Raw genomic sequence first — 15,000 nt, forward strand, 5'->3', positions numbered from 1 at the left:
TATTATTCCAGATGAATTTGCAAATCGCCCTTTCTAACTCTGTGAAGAATTGGGTTGGAATTTTGATGGGGATTGCATTGAATCTGTAGATTGCTTTTGAGTCATCCAGATTTCTTATTGACCTTATAATCCTCTAAATTCTGACTGCCTAAAGTCATGCTGTCTACAGTCCTTACCTGGGAATGACCTCCCCCATGTTCCTATCTCTTCGCCTTCAAGGAAAATTCCAAGCATATCTCCTTCCTGTGCTGGGAGCTCCATCTACTGCAGCTTCTCACCCTGGCTTCCCAGCTCTAACTGTCCCTCATCTTCCTTCTTCAGCCTTTTGCGGAGTCCTGCCTCACTGGCTGTACTAGGGCTCAGAGTTGCAGGCTGTGCTGCTGTATGCCAGACCCTTAGGCTATAAATATGAGAAAGACCGGCACCTGTTCTGGGCATGGAGGAGAGTCCTTCCAATAGGACTAGCTGCTACCCCTCAGGTCTATTCACCCATGGTTGACAGTTTAACAGTTTCTATAGCACCTAAATTCCTCCAAAATGAGAGAGAGCCTTTTGGCAGTGGGGTATATTATCATTTTTACTCAGAGCCCTGGCTGCTATGAGCTTTAATTAAAACTCTGTCGGGAAGGAAGCTCTGAAGGACAAGGCTGATTATCAAAGTCTTAGATCTGCTCTCTGCTGTTAGTGAAGTGGCTTACCTCTCCTGACTGCCAAGGGTAAAGCAGGATTCTTGCACATCTTACCCCAGAGCCAGACAAACATGATGCCCTTCATCAACTCCCTCTCAGAAAGGTTCATTTTCATTTACAAGGGGCAATGAGGCGCTAGGAGCCTCTTAGCAGTGAGCTACCATTTACTAAGCAATTGGGTGTGGAGAGAAAGAGGTGGGCAGTTACAATCCTGCCATATAAAAGGAACCTCACTGGGCCCAACATATGTAGCTGTTCTGAGTCCTAAATGGCCTATGTGGAAAGGAAGTTCTTGCTGTTGACACAGAAGTGTGGGACACAAACTAGCTATGGCTGCAGTGAACAAGAGGACCCCAGAAGGTATCAGGGTGCTCCTTTCTTGGCATAGCTCCTTGCCCTCCTCACCAAGGCATACACTTTTCCTTGAGAGTTTCTTCATGCTTTTGAGTGCAAGATAGAAGTCAATGACAGGCAGGCAGCTTGCCTCCAGGAGGACACTCATTAGAGAAGACACTAGCCCCTTCCTTTGCAACAACCTGACCTTCAAACAAGGTTATAGCTACCAGGGCCTGAGAAGGTGTAGTTCAGGAGTGTCTGTAACCCTAAAGTGGCCACTAACTCATGCACCAGGCTCAACCTGCCACACAAGCTGAAGCTGGAGCTAAGCATGTCACCCTAGGGATACCAGCTGGCTGCACTACCCTGCAATGCTTGCAGAGGCAGACTGCAAGGTGCAGAGCAGTGCTAATATGACAGCTATTAGATGTCCCTGCTTTTCTGAAAAGTAATGACTCAGACAATGAAAATTCACCACTCACTCAAGGAAAGTCTAAACTGCAAGGCAGGGATGGACACCAGATCCCAAAGGGCCTTACCTCATGAAGCTGAAGCAAGAGCTGGGCTGGTCCACAGCTGCTCAGGGAGTTTGAGCATCTCCATGGCAGCATCTTGAATGCTCTTTAAAGGAGTTCAGAATTTAAAAAAAAAAAAACAAACAAACATGATTTACATACCATAAAATTCACATACCTAAACTTGATGTCCTCTGTCCAGTTTTGGTATTTAGGATGCATCTCTCACTGTGACTACATGGTGCATTTGAGCATATTGTTTTCTAAGTTTGATAAAATGCAATTGATCCAATTTTTTATAACCACTCTCATTTTTCAAGTCAAGACTCAAAGTCATATGATTCACTTCTCTTGTTTTCTTTTTAAACAGTTTTACCTCATACTTTAAAATATATTTTATGAAGGACCTCCAGAAGCCAGGAGAAAGTGTTGAATCACCTGAGACTGCAGTTATAGATCGTTATGAGTTGTCATGTGGGTATAGGGAATCAAATCTGGGTCCCGGCTCTCGTTAAGCCATCTCTCCAGTCTTTAAAGCCTTTAAGTTTGGGTCCTTAAGCAAAATTGAGATCCTTTTTATATATGGTATAAGATAGGGGTACAAATTCATTCCTTTGTGTTGTAATACCATCTGGACTCAATACTACTTTTTAAAAAGATTTTTTACTCCTTTGAGTAGCCTGGGCATCTTGGTAGAAAAGTTGTTAATAGAAAACACCCAGGGATGGGGTTATTTTGGGACCCTCTGGTCTGTTTTGTTGGCCTGATGTCTCATTTGGTGACATTCCTTCTTGTTTCTGCTTTTCTACCTATTCTGAAGTGGAGCGTGTGAGTCCTACAACGTCACCCTCTAGTCTGTGCCGTGGATATGGTTTCATGTAGTAAATGCTACAACATCATGAATGGCAGACCTTGGCTGTGATCTCATACTTGCTATGTTAAAAACATCATTCATTCCAAAGGGGGCTATGATCAGACAGTTGCAATGACAGGAGACCTAGCCTGCAATAGCAAGATTCCACCCAGAGAAATGGGTCTGCAGATGGCAAGGTAGGTAAGACATCAGGAGAAAGAACTACTTCGAGTGTCTCTAGTGTCCAGACACCCTGCCATACTGAGCAGCAGGACCTCCTCTGCATCCACACGGCAAATCTCCGCTATATTCAGATATCAGACCCTCCTCTAGGCCCAGAAGGCACAGCCTCCTTTATACCCCGGCAATAGATTCTGCTATATACCCACGCAGTGTGCTTCTTCTAAACCCAGGCAGCAAGCCTTTCTCCACTCCTAGACAACAGCCTCTCCCCTGCACCCAGAGATGAGACCGTCCACATATACAAATATCAGACCCACAACACAGCAGAACTCTCTACAGTCATATAACAGGCCCTCCTCCACACCCAACAGAAGACCTGCGTAACAACTAGAAAGTAAGCCCCACCCCCATACCCAAACAGTAAAACAATATCTGTATCCTGTGAGAGTGCTCTCCTAAATACCCAGGGAGCAGACTCTTCTTTATACCCTTCTCTGTCTTGGAAAAATAGCCCTCCTCTATACAGGCACTGAGACAGCCTTCCTCCATATACTGACAATAGGCTCTGCTCTACACCCTGATATCAGATCCCTTACATAGTAGATCTTTCACTAAACCAAGACAGCAGGCTCTCCTCTATACTCAGACACTGGACCCTCCCATAGGCTAAAAGGGCACACTTTCCTACACACTCAGGCAAGCTGTCTACTCTACCCAGGTTTCAGGCTTTCTTCTGGACCCACACAGCAGCCCCTTCCCTGTACAAAAAGAGCGGGCTGCACTCTAAATGCACATAAAAGCCCCTCCTCTGCACACCGCACACATAGATCTCCATATTCACGAAGTAAGGCTATCTCTGCATGCAGACAGCTGACACTCCTCTATACCCAGATGGGAGGTTCTTCCCATCACCCAAGCAGCTTCCTTCCCTCTTAGGCAGCCAACAGACCTTCTCCCACAATAGGGAGAAGACAATAGGGCCTCCCCTACAACCAGACTTCTTTCCATCCTCTACACTCAACAGCAAGCTATTCAAAAAGCTTTTCACAGTTATAGAGAGCCTATTTTTGGAACTGTTTCCTTCAGCCCTCCTTAACTCTTGGGGTATCTTCTGCAGCAGAATGACCCTTTGACTATCCCCTGAGCTTAAATATCATCTCAGGAGTTGTGTCATACTCCTTCTCCCATCCACTGTAGCCACCACATATCACCTTCTGCTCAGAGAGACTCAGCAAGAGTCTGAATTCTCACACTGTATTGATCTAGTCTTTATTCTGTGCTTGAAATAAGCAAAACATGAACGCAGATTGATTTGCAACAGTTTTAAAAACAACTTCAAAATACAACTCAGTTGATAGGGTATTTGCCTAGCCTATTTGAGACCCTGGGTTTTTGTCCTCATTCACCTGGATTCCCAGCATTTGGAAAGCAGAGACAGAGGATTAGGAATTCAAGGTCATCCTTGGTAAATACCAGGTTTGAGACCAGTGCTTATATAATACCAGGGTAGCCAAGCATGGCAGTTACATATAAAATGCCAGTGCTTAGGAGGAAAGAACAGGAGAATTGCTCCAAGTTCAAGGACAACTTGAGCTACACAGCACATACTGAGGCGGCCTCCCTCTCAAAGAAACCAATAATAAAAGATGAAAATGGCATTGAGAATGAGTAAGTACAGTTAAGCAAACTGCCAAGCCACCACACAATGCTATGCTGATTACCTAGAGTGAGAAAGAACATGGAGGAAGAAATGAGTGAGAAGAAGTTGGAAAAGAGGGCAAATTTGGTGACAGGGGACAGTACGTGGTTATGAGGCTGTACTCTGGTGGTAAGACTCAGTGTCTCAGGCCAGTACTTCCCAGGCGACCAGGACCGAACTCAGTATGGGAGAGGGTTCCTACAGATCCCATAGTGTACTAAGGTTGAACATTAATGCAAAAGGAGTCACACACAATTCCAGTAGACCAGACTGAGGATCAAGTCATTAGGCTGCTGGAAAGCTTAGGCTTCTGAGCAGCCAGAAACCAGAGTGACTCCAGCAGGGAGTGCTGGAGCAAAGCCACACCCTGACCTTCTTAGACAGTCACACTGAGACTCTCAATGGAGAGAGGAGACGAAGAGGCTCTTCCAATCTGCAGGGCTTTGGACAATCTAGGGTCCTTATTCAGAAGAGATGCAGAGCTGTCTCCTTAAAGAGAAAAGAAGTCCAGGAAAGAGATAACGGGACACAGAGCCTCGGATTTATCTAAGAGTGGTCTTCTGCTTAGGGAACCTCCAGCTAGCCTGGGAGGATGACAGAAAATGGACACGTGTGTCCTTCAGGTAGGGTGTGATTCTGGCTGTGGCAGAACCTGCCCAGCCACAGGGAACTAAGAACCCTGTACAGACATGCATGGAAGCAAGAGTTTCTAAAAGCAAATAAACAGAAATAAATTAGGTGTGAGACCTCATTTTCCTGAAACGTAGTTCCCAGAAGGTATCCCTGCCTCTGAGTTACTATTTTTTTTTTAAAAAAATGGACTAAAAACCAAGAAGGAGGAGAGGCTCTGACCTGGCCACACAGAGCAGGACACCTCACCCATCTGTGGCTACAAGGGCTCTGCTATTCCTGATCCTGGCCCTGGGAGACAATAGGCTTCCTTCACCAGTGTGGTGTTGTGAGTCAGCTCAGCAGCCTGCAGGCAGGGACTCACTCTGTCTCAGTGTCATTGCCTATTCTTCCATGCCTGAAGCATCATCTCACGTAGCTTGTTAACAAAATAAAAACGCACAAACGAGTATGCTTTATGTGACAAGAGTGACAAGCAGGAAGCTCAGATCCAATTTCATTTCTGCCAAAAATGAGCTGGACCACAGTTGGTTTGCTTCTCACTCATTAATACATGATTTAATTGTTTAATTTTAAACATTATGAACTATCAGCTTGTATTTCTTGGTATTCCGACACTCAGTTAAATGTTAGTCAGTTACGGAATACTTCTTTTTTCAGAAGAATCTAAAAGGTAAAGTTACAATTAAACTGCCGCCAATGTGTTAACTTGTTTCCTTCTTATCTCTCAGGTGTTGCTTTCTCATTTATTGATTGTTCAGTTGTAACCTTAATGTTGGCCATAGATTTTTCTACTGTCTTGGAATTTCCCCATTCTCTTTTTTGATAATTCCTATTTTTTCTTTATACCCCACATTATCTTTCTGCATATTTTAAGAGTGACTATGCTAGCCTTAATCTCTATTCTTTCTTTAAATTTGTCCATGGATGTGTGTAGCAATATCTTATCTATCCCATTGCACTGAGCTGCTAGAGCCCTGTGGAAGACCAAAGATACAGTCCCAGTGAGCTCTCTCTTGCTCATCACTAGCAGCATCCCTTCCGGACCCAAAGGCTGGAGTGTAGTAAGCAAGGGGTTTCTGCCCATTCATGTTGTCATACATGCCTATGAACAGCAGAGAATCAGAGATGCTTACACACTAAAATATGTGGTGCATGGAGGTTCTATAATTCATTGAACAGTCAGTAATACGCTGAATATGTTTGGTGTATTATTTAATTTAGAAATTGAAAACTCCAGGAAGTTCATGCTTATGAAACAACATAGGTAGACCATGAAGTAATAAGTACAGTTGAATAAAAAAAAAAAAAAACAGACTCTGTCTGATCTATATCATTTGACTGTTCAAATTTTACTGGTTGGTTGAAGCATAACATTATAACCTCAATTAAAACTAGCCACCTCCTCCTCTAGTCAGTGGGAACCGGGATCTTCTGATTTCCTTTTCCTTTCTTCTTTCTCCGTCCCTGCTTCTCTGTCCCCTCCTTCCTTCTCTCTATCATCTCCATCTCTCCTTCCTAATCTCCTTTTGTTCCCTCTTCCTCTCATTTCCTCCTCCCTTTTTCTTCCATCATTCCTCCCTCCCCATTCCTTCCTTCATATAGCAACAAGTTCATATTAGCACCATGGGGCACAGGCACATCAAGCCTGACACCTTGCCTGGTGCCTGCCAGGTTTAAAGGACTGTGCCATGACATTGATGAAGGACACTTGAGAAATTTAAATGAAACTATTCTAGTAAAAGCAGAACATGGGGCATTCTTCTTTAGATGTAAAAGTCAAAGAGAAAGAGCCCACACCTGCTCTAATCTGTTTCTAATTTGTGTCTAGTGTGATTAGGTGCTTGGGGAGCCATTTTCGAATAGACATTCACTTGCTGTCTATGTAGACAGCTTTTCAGAGACTGGGGTTTACAAGAGAATGCTCTACAGCACAGACCCTAGTGCCCAACGTAATTGGAGGAATGCCGATTTCCAGGCCAAAGGCAGACATGTTGAGTCCTTCTTATTTACCTCAACCACTGAGTGTGCTGTTGCTCACAGGAGAATTGCCAGTGATGGTGAATTTATACTTTGGGGCAGGTGGACCATAGGAATCCAAGGAACTGAAATATCTATAGCTATAAGTTCCAAGATCTAGAGGATTTCTTGTCTATAGAAAAGAACTATCTATAAGTTCCAAGAATATCTCTAGGCATCTGCCCAGAGTCAGCTTGCCATCTTAAGGAGAGGAACCTTTCTCTGTCACTTGATCTGTTAAGGTTTAAGATAAGAAAGAGGTCACAGCCTCGGAGAACTGCACAGCAGCGGTTGAACTGCTCGAGACAGGTGCAGCAGTGAATCCACTGCAGTACTGAAGGGACATCAGTGACACCCGTTTGGGATCCCCTAGGATTACATGAAGCTTTGCCTCCCTACTCTAATCCCTCTCTGCCTCTATCCTCCTGGGAGTATGTGAACAGGCTGACCATGTTGATGGAAGGTTGGGTTTCAGGTGCCACTGTCCTACTGGGTGTCAGGCTGTTCTTTGTTTGTTTGTTTGTTTGTTTGGTGTTATTTTTTTATTCATGAAATTAGCATTAAAGTTAGAAGCTACAAAGGACATCAAAATGTTCCTTTAAATGTTCTAGCACTGGAGATATGTGCCTCTAGGAGACTGCCTAATCCATTTGTTCTTCTGTTTATTTGTCCATCTGTTTGTTTCTTCCTTCCTTCTTTAGGGGTTATAAATGAAATAATAATAAGGTATATAGGTCAGATGCCAACTTGAGAGTCAGTCCTACCCTTCCAGGCATCCAACCCTGATTATCTACCTCAGTAGTAAGTGTCATCTGAGCCGTTCCTCTGGTCCAGGTTCAGATCAGCAACCCTCAAAATCCTTGAGGAAATCACAATGAAATGAGGCTCATGGGATGAATCCTAGTGTGGGACTCACCCACAAGGCCTCTGTGAGGGTAGATTCTATCCCAGATTTAAGAAGTGGGTGCTTTGGAGGTTTCATGAGGGTACCAGCCTAATCAGGGGCCAGGGAAGCCCTGCCTCAGAGCTGGAAGCCTGGCTTAAATGCAGGGAAATGTGGCTAGCCCATGGCTATTCTGGTCCTTGGGAGAGGTGAAGTGTCCGTCTTGGAGGATACCCTTTTATAACACCGCCCAATATATTTACGGGGTCCTTAGGTGCTTAATGCTTTTCTTTTTTACAGATGGAGAAATGGAGGCACAGAGAAATTAAGTGACTTGGCCATAGTCTCAAGCTGGGGAGGACCAGGGAAAGCCTAGAGAGAGCTGGCTCTGGGCCTGCATCCTGCCCACGGAGTCACCCTGCCTCCGTCCTCAGGAGAGAAGGCTTCCTACAAGGTAAGAGCCACCTGTCTCCCCAGGATGTCATCCCTTGCCTCCACACTGAGTAGGGACTGTTAACATACAGTGCTGTGAGAAACACTCCCTGTTCCAGACAGCATCAGTGAGGATGTCCATGGGTGTTCAGCCTGGGCACTGGATCCTCTGTTCAGGCAGCTCTGACTTTCCATCATCCTTACATGACCTCCGCAAATGCCTCCCAGTAACTCTGGGTTTCGGGTGTCTCCATCTTGTCATCTCTACCACGGCTCTACTTCCCCCCTGTGAAACCCTCCCTCTTGTCTATTCTCTCATGTCTGATCCTTCTTCCTCTCAGATGGAGAGCACCACAGTCCTGGGACTTAGAAAGGAAGCAGGGATACTTCCAGCCCATTTCCAGAACTCTTGTTTGATTCTGTGGCAGCCTCCCTGCTCCTCTCACACCCAGCACACTTCAGGGCCTTGGAATACCTGGGCAACTTTTACCTCCTGGGCATTGACAGGAACCTAACCCTGACATCATGGTTGTCATGGTGTCAGGCAGGGAGGGAATAGGGCATAGATGAGATGTGCAATTGTTTCCCTGGCTGGAAATTCTGTTCTCCAATCCTACACAAGGGAATTGCACAGTGTCTCTCCGACACATGCCATCAGCCCACCCCTCAGAATCTTATTGTCGTATTACATGTCCATTGCTTTTCCTTATACAGTTTCTAGAACTTTATTCCCTCTTGTCTTCTGTTGAGGTTTCATTGTGATATTTTCCTGAGAAATCTTCTGTTGATGCACTTATATCAGCTCCAACCTTGAAAGCTCCCTGCAGTGTGGTGTCCTCAGATGGAGGGGTGCTCTTGTCCTGGAAAGGTTCCAACAGGGACAGCTTAGTGACAGGTTCCATTAACTAATGGCAACCCCACAGTGCAGGTGCCATCACTGGGACCCACGGAGCTTACAGCTCCTCGGTGTATGCTAAGTATTTTACAATTTGCAAAGCCCTTCTAAGTCCTTCCTCATCTTTTGTAGGCATTCGCAGCTACCTGACCCTCACTTCAAGCTTATGAGGCAGTCTGGCTCTTACTCAGAACATTGTACAATATTAAGACTGAGGTGTAAAGGACTCCAAGGCACAGGGTGGGGAAGCTTCTTAACTGCACTGTGTATAATCTAAGCCACATCTTCTCCCCACTCCTGTATCTGTGCATTTTATAATCTGAAGCAGTTTATTTCAGCCAACATTCTGACGGGTCTTGTGTTTTTTCCCCTTAAATGCTCATATATGTCACAGGTCACAGGTCCTATATTCTTTTAGGATTTTTCTCTCCCCTAAAAGCTACGTGAATAAAATTGGGTGTGGGTTCTAAGGAAATTGTAAACTAAAGATTTGCTATTATAATTTCACATATATAAATGAAAGGTTTGGGCAGCAGTTTTCTATGTCAAAACATGTGTGAATTTTGAATTCTAATAGTCTTGCCCTGATAATTAAAGTTACTTAGGGGGAATCCAAAGTACGAAATGGCAAGCATGGACAGCTACCACCCCCAAGGACCCAGATCAGCATGTCATTATGGAGCTGCACGTGAAAATGCTCAGACTTTGAAAGTTTGTTTTTAAAGGAAGACAAATGAACAAAGATGCAGCCCAAAGGCCAGCATGCTGACTGGTGACACCCTTGGTAGCTAAAGACCAGCACGCTGACTGATAATTCACCCTTGGTAGCTAAAGGAAGCAGAGCCAAGCAGCATTCGGACTCTGTCTTGCTGAAGGAAAGGAAAAACCAAGGCTGTTAGGTAGAAAGTCTTTCTAGAAATGGGCGTAATCATACTTGACTAAAAAGTACATAGATCTTTTTCAAATATTTTAAGATAAATTGACATTATCTTTTTAGAAAACTTTAACATTTGCATAAAGGTGTGCATATTGTGAGTTACTTTCTGTGGGAGAAGAAATCAAACCTACAAAAAATAAAACAACCCATTTCTCTATCAGTAGAAGGAGTTAGGGGCAAGGCAGATGCCTCTAAGCACCAAGAACAGACATGAAAGCAGCAGATCTACACACGGGAGAGACCCTTCTGCTCCAGCATGGATGGGGCTGCAGGTCAGGACAAGTTAAACACAGCAAGTTGGCTAGGTGATCATACATAAACAGCAAGCATACAAACAAAAGGCTGGGTCACGTCCATCATGTTCTGGAGCCCCGCACCAGTGTCATCCAGGGGAAGGTCATCTCTGGGTAAGGTGGGGTAGCTGCTGGTTTTCCATCACAGGGCTCGTCAGGCCTCTGGTCTCTGTACCCCTCCAGTAAGGAGGAGAGCTGCAGAGAATCGGTTGTCTCTGATCTGAAGGTAAGGACGGAAGTATTTGGATGACCCCATGAGGCAGTACTGTGTTGGGAAACTCCTTTAAAGTAAGTTTTGAGGAAAGTATTCTAAGAAGATGGATTAAGAACAAATGAGTGACTAACACTGAGGAAGAAAGCTTAGACATCGGAGACATGGGTGGCTCCTGGAGACAAGCATGCTCTGAGCTTTTACTTTACAAGAAGGGCCTCCATCCTGCATTTGAAGTCCACGCCACAGTGTCTTGGCAAACGGCATCCTGGGTTAAGACCTGGTAGGGATGCAATCCTATGAAAATCACAAAGTCCTATGTGTAGGTTTAGAGCTGGCTTCTCCAAGGTTCTCTCAGGGTTCTGAGAGTCAGCCAGCTGCTGCTCTTGAGAACAGTCATCCTCGGGGCTGAAGGAAACCTAGGTTTCCCCAGGAAACATGGTTGCTGGAATGCCCTATGAACCAGCTCAGACCACACTGGGAGCAAGAAAGTTGAATTCCATCATGGGTAAATAGAGCTTAGTAGGACAGCACACACTATCCTATGGGGATGCCACCACTCAGCTCTGGCTATTGGTGACCAAGAGAAAGTCAGGAAAATCATCTGCTGCTAATCATCTCTGTACTAAGGGTTTTAGTCAGCATCCTCCCAGACATGAGCACTGGCCCCCAAGTGTGCACGGCTGCTGCATCTCGGGGCAAGACGGATATTTCCATCCTACTAATGACAATAGGAAGTAGAAGGATGGGAAAACAGACAGACAGACAGACAGACAGACAGACAGAGGGTTTGTTTATACCACTGTCTTATCCACCTAATATTTTATTTCTCTCTGATGAGATTTTTCAGATTAGATTAGACAAGTTGAGTAATGTTATACTGGTGCGGTGCTGTGAATCAGAAGCCAATTTCTCTCTCCTAACTTTTCTGTAACCTTTTGAACCTATGCTATCTCTTATTTTACGTGAATATCAGATGTAGATCCCAATAACCAGCATGCTATCACAACATTAAGAAATCTAAACGAAGGTATGATCATACTTCAGAAAGCTACTTTCAATTGTTTTAGCACTCCATTTCTTCACTTTGCAGGAGTGACCAAAGCATATGATTTCTTTCTTGCTGACCTTCACAGATGGGTTTTCTGATTCAAATTTCTGTGAGTCAGAGCGGAGTTTGGGCACATGTTCTGTTGTGCAGCTGTATGCATGGTATGTCTGTTACCTAGGAGACAGTGACTTGCAGAACAGGTGCTAGTGGAGCACACCAACCCACACAGTTGCATCCTCACACCTCTTCTCTCCAGAGTTTTTGCTTCTTCCTCATCCTGTCTTCCATACACCTTGGCCTCTGCCCCTTCTCTTATCTCCCTTCTAGTGTGGATAACCAGCAGTGAAACAGATAGATTTAAATAGCAAGAGTTGAAGACAGGGTCAGCTAACTGGCAAAGATGGCAACTGCTTCTTGAATAACTGTAGGATGATAAAGAAGGGTTAAGGAAGAGCTCAGGCTCTGGGGTCGAACTCAAAGCCGCCTACATGCCGCTTCCAATCCAGGACCTCCTCTGGTTCTATCCCACAAGGAGCACTATGGAGGGGAGATAAGGTCCATATGTAGAGATGTAGAAAGCTTGGCTTCCACAATCCCAGTGCCCCAAATACAGCTTCTTCCTGGCCCACAGTTACAACCTACAACCTGCAGGAAACCAGTCTAGATAAGTTCCTGTGGATTCCACAGACTGCATAAGAATACAATACCTTTAAACTATCATTTCTTTACTGTCGCCCAACCTGTGTTTTATTGGAATAGCTAAGATCTAAGTAATAAGATAAATCCTGATTCCAAATGTAAAGTTTATATGCTATAAAATAAGTCACATGCTCTTTCTTCAATACTTCATTCTTATAGCTTCTGTTAGCACAAAAACCACTTTCTTAAACTTGAGACTTAAGCATAAAACCACTTAAAGTTCTTTAGAAAAAAAATCTATCATTAGTTTAAAAATAAACAGTCTTAAGGGGGAAAAGAATGCATGCTAAAGTAGACCTGTCAGTATTTCCTAATGTACATTGCTGAAAGGGGCACTGGAGACCCAGACAGTGAGTAGGGAAAGCACAACCAGCCACATGGAGGGCAAAGCTGGGCTATGGGATCACAGTGCCATCCTTGGGTGCAACTAAGGCAGCTCCTGCAGCTTGAGCTAAAAGGCCCTGGGTTGTGAATAGCCCATATTCTGGTTGCCACTGCCGGTGCCCAGCGGAGGGGTCACCAGAGGAAAACCAGCCACCTCTCCAAGATGGCAGGGGTACGGGGCATAGAACCTGAAAAGAGTATATGAGGAGGCTGCAGGAGTACCTGGCCTATGACCACACACTATTAGGTGTGACATTAGAGAATGCCATCGCACCGTATGTGCATTACGCTGACTATGAACAATATTGTTGGTACTTGCTGAACGTCTGTAAGGATAGAACGCAAACAAATTCGAAATGGTTTACCATGCGATTTCCTTAGACAAAAGGAAAGAAATAGACACTTGCCATTTATTTAGTGTTTGCTGTATGTAGGATATTGGGTTATACATTTAAAAATATATTTATCACTTAATCATCGTTGCAACAAATGTTTGATAGAAAATAAAGTGCATTCTAGAACCGCTGTTATCCTGACAGGATTAACGATGGATAAACCAGCAGGGCCAGAGGAAAAGAGAGGAAAAGTAGAGCCAACCTGTGATGATGAGGGTTGAGAAGTGGGGATCAGCACAGAACAAGTGAGGCCTTTCTGCATAGCTAGAGTAATGTGATTACATGATAGGCAGTTAGTGGGAAAGAGACATCCATTTCCAGAGGCAGTATTGACTTGTATATGTAAAGCAAATAAAAATACATATAGGGCCAGGCATGGTGGCACATGCATTTACTCCAACATATGGGAGCAGTATGGTCTAGATAGTGAGTTTCAGTCCAGCCAGGGTTACATCACATGATCTTGTCAATAGTAATAGTAATAGCAGCAACAGCAACAGCAACAACAACAACAACGAAGGATTATGAATTTAAATATAAAAAATAAAGGAATACTCATTTGGCTACCTGAAGCATTAGATGAGGAAGCCAGTGTCCCCATCCCATGTCCATGGAAAAGAGCAGGGACTGCCATACCTTGGGTTAGACATTCTTTCCTGAACGTCACCAGACTGTGAGTACATGTGCCAGACAAAGTGGCAGCTGTTCCCTTCTTAAATCAGGAGCAGCCCCTGTGGATGGCAGCCCTTAACAAACCCTACATACAGTATGACCGGGAGGTTTTGCATGTCCTATACCCTTTGTCTGGAATATCTTCCACCTATCCTATTTTAACTGGAAACAACTGATTAACTCCAAATATCAGATCCTCTACCCTTCACCACAGATTTTACTCTCTCCAAATGAGAGTATTTCTCAGCTCAATGTACCATCACACTTGTAATGTGATTTTAAATTCCTCAAAGGACAGGACTTTAAAAGCTCCCTCCACCAACTCCCTATCTCCTGGACAACTTCACGGGGTCTTAGAAGATACATGGTTTGTATCTCACCATAGGCGTTACTCACTTGTCTCATGGGTCCAGAACAGCTTTCCTAAAATTTTGCTATATTTTGAAATCTCCTGTTAAATAGATTTTTTAGAGCCTCTGCGTCCTTTCCCTATTTAAACTACAGCCTTCAGATATTTAATGCTCAGGCAATAACTACACAGAGGCCATGGTAGTATAGGGCCCATAAGATGCCCATAAAACTCCTGCACCGTATGCAGCCCCCTCAACAGTCTCTTGGGTGCCTTTATTACATCCATCCCCCTCCCCGGACAGTTATGTTCTAGGAATAAGGGGCCAGTTCACATGGTTAGCTGGCGCAGCATCCCAGCCTGGCCTGTCTAGGTAATCATGTAAGCCCTCTTAATCTGATCTTTTCAACGATCTTCTCTGAGTGCAGCTAAGTCACTCTTTCTCCCATAATGTTTCTATGACTTACCCACTCATGCTGCCGTGGCCTCTGGCTAGTTGCACCCACCTTGCCCCTCCTGGCCTCACATTGTTCCTTCAAGTGCCACTCTTCCTTTGATCCATGAGACATTCCTTTTGATATGCTGCCTGTCCTTTGTTACCTCTAGACCTGCAGTTTCTCAGAAAATGGCTTCATCCATCCATCCTCCCACCTACCCACCTATCCATCCATAAACAACCCTTCAAATACCTTTGTGCAGGGATAAGTTACAGGCTCTTTCCATGCATAGCTGTAGGAGTCCCAGGTACCAGAGCATTCCATGAACATGGAGAGCATTCCATGAACATGGAGAGCATGAACATGTACTTTCCATGAGCTCTTCCTTTCTGAAGCTAGCCCTCATTTACTAAATGGGGTGTGGCATTGTATCTGAAG

General features: G+C 44.5%; 1 protein-coding gene across 11 annotated transcripts in view; it reads left to right on the top strand.

The window, feature by feature from the left end:
* Positions 1-15,000, top strand: part of Myt1l (myelin transcription factor 1 like) — a 402,403-nt gene that overhangs the window by 241,664 nt on the left and 145,739 nt on the right. For all 11 annotated transcript variants that reach the window (XM_029541111.1, XM_029541118.1, XM_021202071.2 and 8 more), the window contains exon 5: positions 8,108-8,261. The gene's annotated coding sequence lies outside the window, so the exon portion shown is untranslated. The remainder of the gene's footprint in view (positions 1-8,107; positions 8,262-15,000) is intronic.

Source organism: Mus pahari, chromosome 7 (genome assembly GCF_900095145.1).
Source record: "Mus pahari chromosome 7, PAHARI_EIJ_v1.1, whole genome shotgun sequence".
Classification (NCBI taxonomy): domain Eukaryota; kingdom Metazoa; phylum Chordata; class Mammalia; order Rodentia; family Muridae; genus Mus; species Mus pahari.